We start from the raw sequence: 12,943 nt of genomic DNA on the forward strand, positions 1-12,943 counted from the left end.
GAGAGAGATTCTATTTTCTTTCAGTTGCTTTCGATAAACACAGAAGAAACAGTGACAAAGTCTACGTATTCAATTATCGTAGGGCCAGTGATTATCATTAAATTGATAATCTCTGAATCCATACATTGCATTTATGGGGAATTGTTATCGTCCGAATCCTAAGAAGGAGATTTAAGTCAACCGCCTAATACGCGTTGCCGGTGAGTCCTTTGACCGTAAAAAGGACAAAAGTCTACGTATTCAACATCGTAGCAGGTTGTTAATTATAATAACGCCAAATTTCATCCTCACACGCATGGGGGACTTTATCTCGATTTGCCCTAATTAGAGATAAGCCTACGCCTAAACGGCGTTGCCCGGGGGTTAGTCTTTTTCCGCTGAAAATTTGACAGAAGTCTATGTATTCAAAATCATAGCATCAAGTCCTAAGACAGATGTTCATTCTCTTAGCAACGTTACTGTGGAACGGACTAAGACAATCCACATGCTAGCTTGACTCAAACGGTAGTCCGGTAAAGGCTTATTCAAATCGTTGAGGCTGAAGGGCGTTTGCCAAAAATCCTATGTTTGAAGGCGCATCAAAATAATCGGCGTGAGCCGGACTCGAAAACTGATAAGTAAAGACAAGTTCTCAAAGATTTAGTCAAAAATGCACGGAAGTCACTTCAATGGCCTCAGGTCAAGAACGGCCAGAGGTTCAGACATACCGCTGGTTGCATAAAATGCATGATGCAAGGTCACACCCGGTTCCAATTTGAAAACGGCTGGCTGCGAAGTCAGCCGCGCGTCTCAAAATTCAAAACGCAGGACGTCCACCCCCGCATTCCAGAAGCAGGAATTATGACCATACCTCACAACGGTCCTACGTGGAAAATCCCTTCACCAAGATGCCTCAAAGCAAGTGCAAGAGAACGACTCCCTTATACAGACAAGGAATCAACAAGCTCTAAAGATCAGAGTTAAAATCCAAAGTATTCGCGAAAAATGTCGTCGCCAGTCTAAACGCGCGAACTTTTCGATAAACTTTGGAGGGGTTCTGTAGGTGTCCTAAAAATCATCAATAGATAGCTTATCCCCCAATCAGAACGGCACCAATGAGAAGTTAGCAATCTGACGAACTTTCCAGAGGCTGTAATCTGAAGACTTTCGCGTAGATTGCTAAAGGTTACAATCTGACGACCTTCACGACAACTGATGGAAGCTCTACTTCAACAGCCTTCACAATCAACATCGGGAATTACAATCTGACGACTCTCATATTCTCAAGGAGCCAAGTCGAAGATTACAAGACAATGATCTTTGCAACGCTATGATAAGGGTCGAACCCCGCGTCACAACATCAAAACGCCAGGGTCGAACCCCGCGTTACAACATCAAAACGCCAGGGTCGAACCCCGCGTTACAACATCAAAACGCCAGGGTCGAACCCCGCGTCACAACATCAAAACGCCAGGGTCGAACCCCGCGTCTCAACATCAAAACGCCAGGGTCGAACCCCGCATCACAACATCAAAACGCCAGGGTCGAACCCGCGTTACAACATCAAAACGCTGGAGTCGGACCCGCGTTACAACAGGCGAAACGTGAGCGACCCTCGCGTTCGTAGGGGTCCAGCCAACACCGACCCCCACGTTTCCAAGCCACCCTCGCGTTCGTAGGGGTCCAACCAACACTGTCCCCCGCGTCTCCAAGCTATAAGCTAAACGTGAGCGACCCTCGCGTTCGTAGGGGTCCAGCCAACACCGACCCCCGCGTTTCTAAGCTACAACAAACCAAAACACGAGCGACCCTCGCGTTCATCAATGTTCAGCCAACACCCAACTTCGCGTCTCAATTCTAAGAGGCGAAGTTGGGTTCTGAACGCCAGGTTGGGTGTTTTGACTTGTTCAAACACAAGCCGAACGGCCTCAAAACCGTTATCCCACGTTCTGAGGGATTTTCGCCCACTTAGGAGATATTTAAGGGGCGGTTTCACCCCCTTCATCCTCTATAAATAAATGAAGATCAATTCAGTTCAAGAGGGCTTCGGGTTCGGTTCGATTTTCTTGGCTTGGATCGACCACTGGAGACAGGCTTTTGAGGAGATCGACATCATCTTCCAACGAAGATCATCTTCAACTTCAGCAACAGGGAGCCTCTGTCCTTGGCTTATTAACCGATCTTCGGAAACTCGATCAGAGTTATCAACTCATCAAGAGTTTTAAACTTGCCACGCAAGTTCTCCACAACGTCAAATCGTGAGGAGAAGATATCGTTCCAGTGAAGCAAAACAGCGGATCGTCAACGGAGAGCAATTTCGACGCGAGCAATCGAAGGAGGCATTCCATCGCCACCGTGAAGAACCCAGTTTTAAACAAAGGAGAGAATCAAATCCGTTCTCTCCTCTTTTGTAATCAAGTTGTAATCGGAATCAAAGAAATACAAATCAATTTTCTTTATTCTTTTCATTGCAATTTTTCCAACAAACAATAAGCTCGAGACTCCGACGACGGCCGAGCGATAAACGCAGTGCCGGAAGAACTTCGGTTATTCGTCAAAGCACCCAATAAACTAAAAATCGAAGGAGCCAAGAGTTGAAGCTAACTGCAGGTCCTTTACGCCGACTGAAGGATGGATCAATCATATCCAAAGTGTTCCAGCCTCTTCTATAAAAGAAACAAGGCTGGAACGCTTTGGAGGGGGTATCTGTAGGCATCGAAAATTGCCTATAGGTCTCCACGAACAGTTCAGTGTTAAAGAGTGACGATGAATATCACTATCCGATCCACAGAAGTTCGATTGACGTCGATGAACGATTGAAGTGAATCGACGAACTACGTGAGCTGATAGAATTTCGGAATAACGAAGGCACAGGCTAATCGGGAACCCTGCGATGTTCACAAAAAGAGCAACGTCCTTCATATCTCGTTCACTCTACAGATAATCCAACCATCAGAGCGGATAGAACTCTTCGTCAAGCTTCCAACGCACTTGGAATCACTCAAATCCGAGTTCGAACGAAGAATTTATGGCGGAAACAATCAAACATACGCAACGGAGCGTCTCAGGCTGAACTGGGACACCCGGGGTGTCTCGGGAAAGTCAAAACACCCCAGGGGTGTCCCAACGCCCTATGTGCCCTCATGCCTATAAATAGGAACCTTAGGCCTCACTTTTTGAGGATCTGGATTTGGAGAGAAAATTGGCGAAGCCTGGCTTCAGTGAAGAGTGGTCGAGCACTTCAACACAAGGGAGTTCTTCATCAGATCCAGCATTCACCCGCATCCGTTCCTTAGCCATTAGCCCCTCGTCGTAATCTAAGAATGAGGCAAATATCTCGCTTTATCCGAGATTAGGCGCTTCAAGTTTCTAGATGTCCTCGCGGATCGAGCGAAGCTCTGCCCGATTTTTCTGGATCAGATCTTGATTGGCCAAGGTAGTTCCAACGGATTGATCGACGTCCCGCGTCACAGGCTAAAGACCCAGCAAGCAAGAGTACGAATAACGGATTCTTGTGTTTTTATTTTTAAGAAAGTTTAATTTTTAATTTTGCGTTACTGTGAATTCATTTGTAATCGTTTGAAGTTTTTAATGAAATCAATGATGAAGGCAACTTTTTGACGAAAACAATACGTTACTTTTGAAAGTATACAAAATTATGTGTTGGTATTTTATTCTATCTCTCCAGTGATTGTGGAAGATATTATAAATACGACGTGTTGATATCTTATTTCTTTTACTATCTTTTTTTACTTCTTAGTTGGGATCAATGATTAGAGATTCACAATTTGAGACTTATGGTATATACATGAGGGTTTCCTTGTTTGGATTATTTCGCTCGATGTACCAGTCTCGTGTTATGGATTTCTAATTGTTGGTTTCATTAGATTATCTTTTCTTAGTTCGGTATTAATGTTTAGATATCTACAATTTGAGACTTATGGTATATACATGAGGGTTTCCTTGTTTGAATTATTTCGCTCGACGTACTACGTCTCGTGTTGTAGGTTTCTAAATGTTAATCCTACTTAGATATGGGGAAAATAAATTTAGGTAGACTATGCTTAATAGATAGAGCATTCACTCCACCTAGTAGCCCTTTTCCTAGGGGCGGATAGATGTAATCTTGTTGTAGCGCTCTGACGCTTTTGTTGTTGTTTCTTTTTCTTTTAAAAATACCCTTTCAGGTAGCTCGGAGTTCCGGAGAGCCGCAAGATGACGGAGTTCTTGCATAGTCGTCGTCCCGAGAGATTTATTAGAGGCTCCACTGTAGTTTTAAATTTTATTCAGAGTTTATTTCCATTTTGTAAAGGCAATGAGCCTTAGTTCGACTTTCCGTTTTGATTCATGTTGAGACATCGTATGTTATTGCAGACTCCAAATGTATTTTAGTTTATTTTCAGTTGAGACATGACTTTATTTATGAGATATCATCCTCTTTATCATGTCTATTATTGTCGTTCTACTTCTTTACCTGTTTTGTACCTACGCTTTTATTTGACCCCACTAGAGGATATTACTGTGATTGGTAAAACTTGTTGTTGCACAGTGTGAGTGCATGGCAGATTTGACATCTCTGGGTTTACCTTAGATTGCAGTCATGAGTGAAAACATGGGTGTCACATTACCCATCTGCCAAATCGCTGAACTCCCTTCATCGACGATACTTTCAACAAAATATAGTCCCCAACCTGGAACTCTAATGATCGTTGCCTCTGGTCCACATAGCTCTTCTGCTAACTCTGCGCTGTAAGAATACGCTCCCGAATTATTGCTACCTTCTTTGTAGTTTATCTCATGAGTTCTGGTCCGAGTAACAAACTATCTGCCTAACAAATAGGGGATCTACAAGGCCTCCTGTATAACGTCTCGGTGCCATAACTATTGTCACTTGATAACTGTTATTATAAGAAAACTTAATCAATGGGACATGATCCTCCCAGCTGTCCTAGAAATCATTAATACATGCTCGCAACATGTCTTCCAACACTTGGTTAACTCTTTCTTTTTCCCTATCTGTTTGTGGGTGGAACACACTAGAATATGATAATTGGTTGCCGAACGAGTTCTGAAAGCTCCTCTAGAAATGTGAAGTGAAAAGTTAGTCTCGATCTGATACAACCATCTCTAAAACTCCATGTAGTCTCAAGATCTCTTGGATGAATATCCTCACATAAGTCTCCACCGTGTTTGTCGTCTTCACTGGTATGAAATGTGATGACTTCGTCAACCGATCAACTATCATCCAAACGGAATCTTTCCCCTTCTTCGACCTCGGCAGTCATACAATAAAATCCATGGAAATATCTGCTCATTTCCACTCCGGAATAGGTAAAGGCTGTAGGGTTCTTGCGGGTCTCTAATATTTTGCCTTCACTTACTGGCAAGTAAAGCACTTAGCCACATATTCCGCAATATCCCTACGCATCCGCTCCACAAAAAGTGTCTCTTTAGGTCATTGTACATTTTAATTGTGCCTGGATGCACTGTGTACCTGGTACGATGCGCCTCATCAAATAAGTATTTCTTCAGCTGTGAATTACTTGGCATCACTAACCGGTCCTTCATTCGAAGTTCTCCATATGTTCCAATGGTCCAATCAGTCATTTTTGGAAATCTCCTCCTTTCAGGTTTGAATCCAAGTGTCCTCTAGCTAAGCTCTGACCACCCTATCAGTCCAAGATGGTTGCACGGACAAAACTCCCAAAAATGCGCTGCTCTCGCCAATCTCTAGTCTAAAATCAAACTAGCTAAGGTTATGAAGATCTCAATACAATGAGCACCTCAAAACTAAAATCCGATGTCGATGCTTCCTGCTCAACGCGTCCGCTATGACGTTCCCCTTCCCGATGGTACTGAATTGCAAACTCGTAATATTTAATAAACTCGACCCATTGCTGCTGTCTCTAGTTGAGTTCCTTCTAAGAAAAGAGGTACTTTAGGCTCTGATGATTTGTGAATAGCTCGAACTGTACTCTATAAAGATAGTGTCTCCATGTCTTCAGTACGAAGATCACTGCTGCTAGCTCTAAATCATGTGTGGGATAGTTCTGCCCATGCGTCCTCAACTGACGTGAAATGTAAGTCACAACTCTCTAGGTCTGCATCAAAACACCTCCTAGACCCGATAATGATGCATCCATGTAGATGACAAATGTCTTATCACTGCTCGAGATAATCACTACCGACACTGTAGTCAACATAGCATTCTAGATCTCAAAAGCTTCCTGACACTCCATGCTCTGAACAAACTGTACACCCTTCTTCGTAAGGTGTGTAAGTAGTGTGGTAATCTTTGACAAGTCCTAGATGAACTTCCTATAATAGCTGGTCAAGCCCAAGAAGCTATGAATCTCTGTAATGGTCTTCGGCAGCTCCCAATCAAGTACTGCCTCAACTTTTGTTGGATCTACTTCAATGCCCTCCTTGCTGATGCTGTGACCCAAAAATCTGACCTCAGATAGCCAAAACTCGTACTTACTGAACTTAACGTATAACTGATGCTCCCGCAAAGTCTGCAATGCTAATCGAAGATGTTGTCGTGCTCTGCCTCCGATCTTGAATAGATAAGGATGCTGTCGATGAATACGATCATGAACTAGTCCAAATATGGATGAAAAACCCGGTTCATCAAATCTATGAATACCACAGGTGCATTGGTCAATCCAAATGGCATGACAAGAAACTCGAAAGACCCATATCGAGTTAGAAAGGCGGTTTTGGGAATATCCATCTCCCGAACTCATAACTAATGATAGCCAGAACGAAGATCAATCTTCAAAAAGTATTGCGCTCCCTGTAGCTGGTCGAATATGTCATTAATTCTTGGTAGTGGATACCTATTCCGGATAGTGACCTTATTCAACTCATGATAATCTATACATAAGCGCATACTATTGTCTTTCTTCTTCACGAAGAGAACCGGCGCTCCCCACGGAGAATGACTCCGGCGAATAAAACCCTGAGACAAAAGCTCATCCAGCTGAGTTTGTAGCTCTCTCATCTCAGCAGATGCCATACGATAGGATGCTCGGGATATCGGTGGTATGCCCGGCTACAACTTGATGCATAACTCAACCTCTCTCGTAGGAGGTAACTTATGTATGTCCTAAAAGATATCCTGATACTCTGAGACTACTCTAGTCTCACATAAATTAGCACTCTGATCCCTCAGCATCACCTCCTCGATGTATGCTAGGAATGACTCCGAAAACTGGTTGCCCTATGAGGTTGCTACAATCAACTCAGACCTATCGAATGCTTGCAAGCTGACTGTTTTAGTAAAACAGTAGATACTGACATGGTAAGATGATAGCCAATCTATATCGAGAATGATGTCAAAATTCAACATCTGTAAAACAATCAAATCAATGATAAATTCAGACTTATCTAGACTAATTGTACATCTCCTATAGACACTCTCTAATAGGGACACCTCGCCTAAAGGAGTAGAGACTGATAATGGTACATTTAAGGGATGTGCTACAAGCTGAAGCCTACCATGAAGGAATGAGAAATAAAGGAATGTGAAGCTCCTGAATCGAACAAGATTCAAGCTGGGAAGGAGTTCACTAAGAAAGTACCTTCCACTATAGCTTCACTCGCACCATGGTCGTGTGGTACGACTGCATAAACCCTATCGGTGGCTGAAGACTGCGGTGCTGAAGGTGGTAGAACATATGGGACTATCTGTCTCTAAAGAATCTCCTGGATAGCGTGTATTTGGCATGCTAGTCCCTCAATCCTCGGAACTATCAATGGTGTCTCGATCCTCTGTTGTTGGCCATAACCGCGACCCTATGACTGTTGACCCTAAATACGGTTCTGCTGTCCGTGTCCACATCCCTGCTCCAGTCTGGATAGCTCTAGCTCTTTCTCGGCCCTTGCCGTGGAAGAGATGTACTTCTTGTCAAAAGAGTAAACAAAATCTTTCCAAGTGAGTACCATCCGGTGTTCTGGGGTGAATTGAAGCCTATACCATCCTCCAGCATCACCCTTAAGGCTGAAACCTGCCAATCTATGCTTCTGCACTGAATCAATATCAAGTAGATCGAGAATATTCCCCATGTCTTCTTTCCATTTGTGGGCTACTAGTAAATCTAATGATCCCTAGAATTCTGGTGCCCTCATCTTCTGGTACCTCCTAACTAGATGGAGCCAAGTCTCCTGCTCCGCGACTATGTCAGCAACTTGTGGTGGTGTAACTCCTGCTATACCATCTGGGGACTCCTCTATGATAGGTATAGCTGGAATCACTGGTGGTGGAACTATAGGTAGTGGCGCTACTGGTGGAATCTGGTTCACCACACACTCCTCGAGTATTACAAAATATTGTTGCAAATGGTGCCATGAGGTTGATCAGATACTGTGAAGCCTGATGCGGCTCAGGCTCTGCTTGCCTAGCTCTCCGTGTATGAGTTCTATCTTGATCATATCCTCGTCCCGACATTTATGATATCAGGAGGAGAGCTTATTAGACACAGTAAGTGAGAGCGCAAACATAACATATCATATATCATTCATGCAAATACTTTATAATCAAAGTAAAATAGTTGTCAATTTTTTTTGAAATTTTCAAAATATATGTAATACATCCTCACTCATTCTAGGAATTTTTAGCAGACTCTATACATGAATCCTAAAAAACTCTATTTTAGATCCACGACTTGACACAGGATGATCCTAAGAATGCTGGAACTAGAGCTCCGATACCAACTGTGACACCCATGTTTTCACACATGGCTACAGTCCAATGTGAACCCAGAGATGTCAAACCTGCCATCCACTCATACTATGCAACAACACATTTCACTATTACAGTAATATCTCTCTAGTGGAATCAATAACAAGTGTAGGTACAAACATGCAAAGTAAGGTTAATAAATGCAATAGACATGAAATAGAAAGAGTTATCCAATAAATATAATCATGTCCCAACTAAATAAATACTCATTACAACTAAAATTTAAAGTAAATATGAAGTATCTCAATAAAAGTCAACTGAAAATAATACTAAGGCACGCAACCTTTATAAGATGAAATACAAAACTCTAAATGTTCGAAAAAATATTAACTATGGTGTAGTCTCATCTACTAAAAACATGTGACGACGACTACGCTAGAAGTCCATCATCTTGCGGCTCTCTGATACTCTGAGCTGTTGCATGAAAGGAATTGGAAAATAAAAAGAGAAACAACAAGAGCGTCAGAGCGCTACAGCAAGATCATCTTCATCCGCCTCCAAGGGAAGGTATACTAGATGTGATGGATGATCTATTTATTAATCATAGTCTACCTAGATCATTTACCCTGTATCTAAATAAAAATTAATATTTAGAAACTTACAACACGAGACGCAGTACATCGAGCGAAATAATCCAAACAAGGAAACCCTCATGTATATACTATATGTCTCAAATTATAGATAACTAAATATCAATATCGAACTAAGAATAAACAATCTAAATAGAATTAATAATTAGAAACTCATAACACGAAACTGGTACGTCGAGCGAAATAATCCAAACAAGAAAACCCTCACGTATAGGAAAGACTTTTGTCTGTTCGTTTACTTTAACCTTGATTTCCAAGGGCTAGTTAACGTAATCGCTCCCGTGATTGTTCTGACTTCTTTATACGCTTATCACACTCCATACTTCTTCATTATCCGATTGATCCTCATATGCTTGGACCCTTCTGAAGCATTTCCTTTCAATTTGATCTAAAAATATGTTTTTTATGACTTCACTTTTCTCATAGGGCTCTTCCTCTTCCTCCGTTATCTCCGTCTCATTCTCCTCCCTGAATATGAGTCTCCATGCCTTCTTCTTCTCTCCTTCTTCTTTTTTGCTACTTTTTCTTTTTATCGGTATGCTTGCGAAGTCCAATAATTCAATTTCCTTTATTGGTTCCCCATAATTTTGGTACTCTCTCCCTTGTATAGTGGTGATTTCCCATACAAATATAATGTATCCCTTAGCTATTTTGATGGTGCTCCCCTGATGCCATATATACGTCCCTTGTTTGATAGAAGGATTGCCTTACTTTCTTTTAAAAATTTAAGTTCTTCGCGATGCTTTCTCTCCCGTACAAGATTCTTAATTATACTGAGTGTCTCCCTCCACTTTTGTGCTTTCTCTACCAGTGCTTTTTTCTCCTCTTCGATTGGGATGATTACTGCTTTACAATTGTTATATAGTAATGGTACGTCCCTTATTATACCAAAGTGTATAAGGAGTGTTTTCTGCGTGCTAGGCTCACCATATATGAACAATTGCTTTGTTTTAATCGGTCTTCTAAAGCATAATTGGCAGGCAATCCAATCTATGACTAGATATTTTTCTTTTATCTCTTCCACATCATACTCTTTTACCTCTCCTTTATTTTTTTAAATAGTCGATGATTCTTTCAAAAATACTGCTTTCTATATCCTTTAATATTTTTAGGTCTTCAAATGCTTCCTTCATCCTTGGTAGTGTGTTCAAAACTTTGTTTTTGAGTATTTCATCTCTATGTATATGATACCAATCTTCTATTTGTTCTAACCTTTTTAGTATGAGTGAATGATCCATATTTGCTTTTGCTTCATTATGGTCTTTTTGCGCACTCCCAAACATATGTCTCAAATTGTGAATCGCTAATTATCAATTTTAAACTGGGAATAAAGGAAAACCATACAAGAAAGTAAAGTCATCACAAATATCGGACCAAAAATATCTTCCGCTATCCTTTAGATGATAATATAAACAACAGTATATAATCCTATGTACCCAAAAGAGTAAAGTATCTCGGTCATATATAACTCAGCGACGAGTCATGTTCATAATGGCATCCACCAAGATTCAGCCTATCATATAATTATCACAATGCAAATCCTTGTAAAGTTTACAATTCATCGCATTATCATGCATGGAGGACTACCAAATCGACATCCTAATAGTGTACACGGCTCATTAGTCTCATCGTATCAACGTGCGGGACGGACTACCAAATCAATGCATCCTAGGTATACGGCTTACAAGCCTCATCGTATCTATGTGCGGGACATATTACTAGATCAAGCATCCTAAAACCTGACTCAATGGCCTATACTAATGGTATATCGACGCACTGTCCCAAGTAGTACCGAGTGGTGCTCATCAACGATATACATACATGTATATCTATACGGTTTTAATTAACTATTACTCATACGTAATCGAAACAATACTTGTGATAATCCTCTTCGAAATATCTGTATATGTGTCATAACTCTATTTGTATACACCCTTGGTTGCGTGTGTATCGTCGTACAGCTTGAACCCCGTGTTCACGATTTAACGTGCAAGAGAAAATAATATTAGTACCGTACGTATGAATAGCATCAGTAATAGTACTATACATATGAATAGCAACAGTAATAGTATCCGTACATATAAATAGTAATAAATAGTAATAGTACTTATGAATAGTATTCATATGTATGAATAATAACAGTAATTTTGGCGGTGGACAGATACGTATAGTTCTAGCTAGCAAGATCATGTCTTTAGGGATTTGATCTAATATTCTATTCATCAATTTCCATCAATATCATATCTTTTCTTTATTTTTGGGATTCGATCTAAAATTTTATTCATCAAAATTTTTATCAAGATCAAAACTAACTAGGGATGGTTTGGAAAGAGATAATTTTGCCTTTATTAATCTCTAAAATTAGAATCCTTATCCGTTCCTGATCTCTGAAAAGCCAAAATCCTCTACCTCTATTCCTCTCTTTTCTTCCTCTCTGTTCCCCCCTTCTCTCTCTCCTTCTCTTCCTCTCTCTCTCTCTCTCTCTCTCTCTTCTTTCTTCGTGAGTGTGCTCAGAGCTCTCCTCCCCTCCCCTTTTTATAATCCTCTAAAAATAATAAAAAATTATAATTGGTTATTGGCACAATAAAGATTAGGCAGTGTTAGGTGAGTGATTATATATATATATATATTTTAAAAATAGGATTTCAGACTTCATTTTCAAAAAACAACAAAAATTTACCCACAACACCGTCTTAAAATTCTAAGATCAATGTTGTAAATCTCACATCTATCTAATAATAAAAAAATTATTAAAAATATAAATACGACAGATGCCAACAGACTCGTGATACCATCTCAAAATAGTGTTTCAGTCTCTGTTATCAGAACGCAACAAAACTTTAACCACAATACGGTCTTGGCATTCTAAGATCAATGGTGTAAATCTCATGCCCATCTGATCAATAGAAAAATTACTAAAAATAAAATAATGACAGTTTTTAGTAGACTCGCGATACCGAGGCTGAAACTGCAAATCGATTTCAAAATTATCTATTCACCCTAGAATGATCACCAATCACAATAAAGCTCAGTTAAAATTATTTCACAAATTTTTAGGGTTTTACAGTCTTCCCACCACACATGAAACCCATACATAAGACTATCTTTGAGAAATTCATTTGGGATTGTTGAAAGCGAGGAAATGAGTATCTCGAGTTAGGCGCTTATGTTGCAAGTGAATTAAGGCTTGTACAATGTTTAGAGTTTAAGACATACTCTGAATTGGCAGAATTTTCCAGTGTAACATGCATTTCATACTGCATGTGCTTAGCAAATCGATAAGAAAGTGAGTGAACAGGTTCCTTGCTTCCTCACCGTGTGAGTCTTGGAGGTCCTAAACTGATCACATTTGTATCCTATGTGACCTTTGACTATGTCATGAAGTGGAGAATTAATGATAACTACTCTAGTGTGTTACCTATGGTCATGATTGACTTGGCCTAACGAGACATTATCAAAAAGCAATTAGCTCGAGACTAAATAGTATGAGGGTGAAAGGATGACTAATTTGAACTTACACACATTATTTGTATTCACCAGCTAGCCAGTTGTGTCATTTTAATATGAGTAGACATATATCTAGTGAGAGATTTAGATACGCTTAATTCTATGTATCCAAATAAATCTAGAG

This window comes from Asparagus officinalis, unplaced genomic scaffold, assembly GCF_001876935.1.
Source record: "Asparagus officinalis unplaced genomic scaffold, Aspof.V1 AsparagusV1_Un647, whole genome shotgun sequence".
Lineage (NCBI taxonomy): Eukaryota > Viridiplantae > Streptophyta > Magnoliopsida > Asparagales > Asparagaceae > Asparagus > Asparagus officinalis.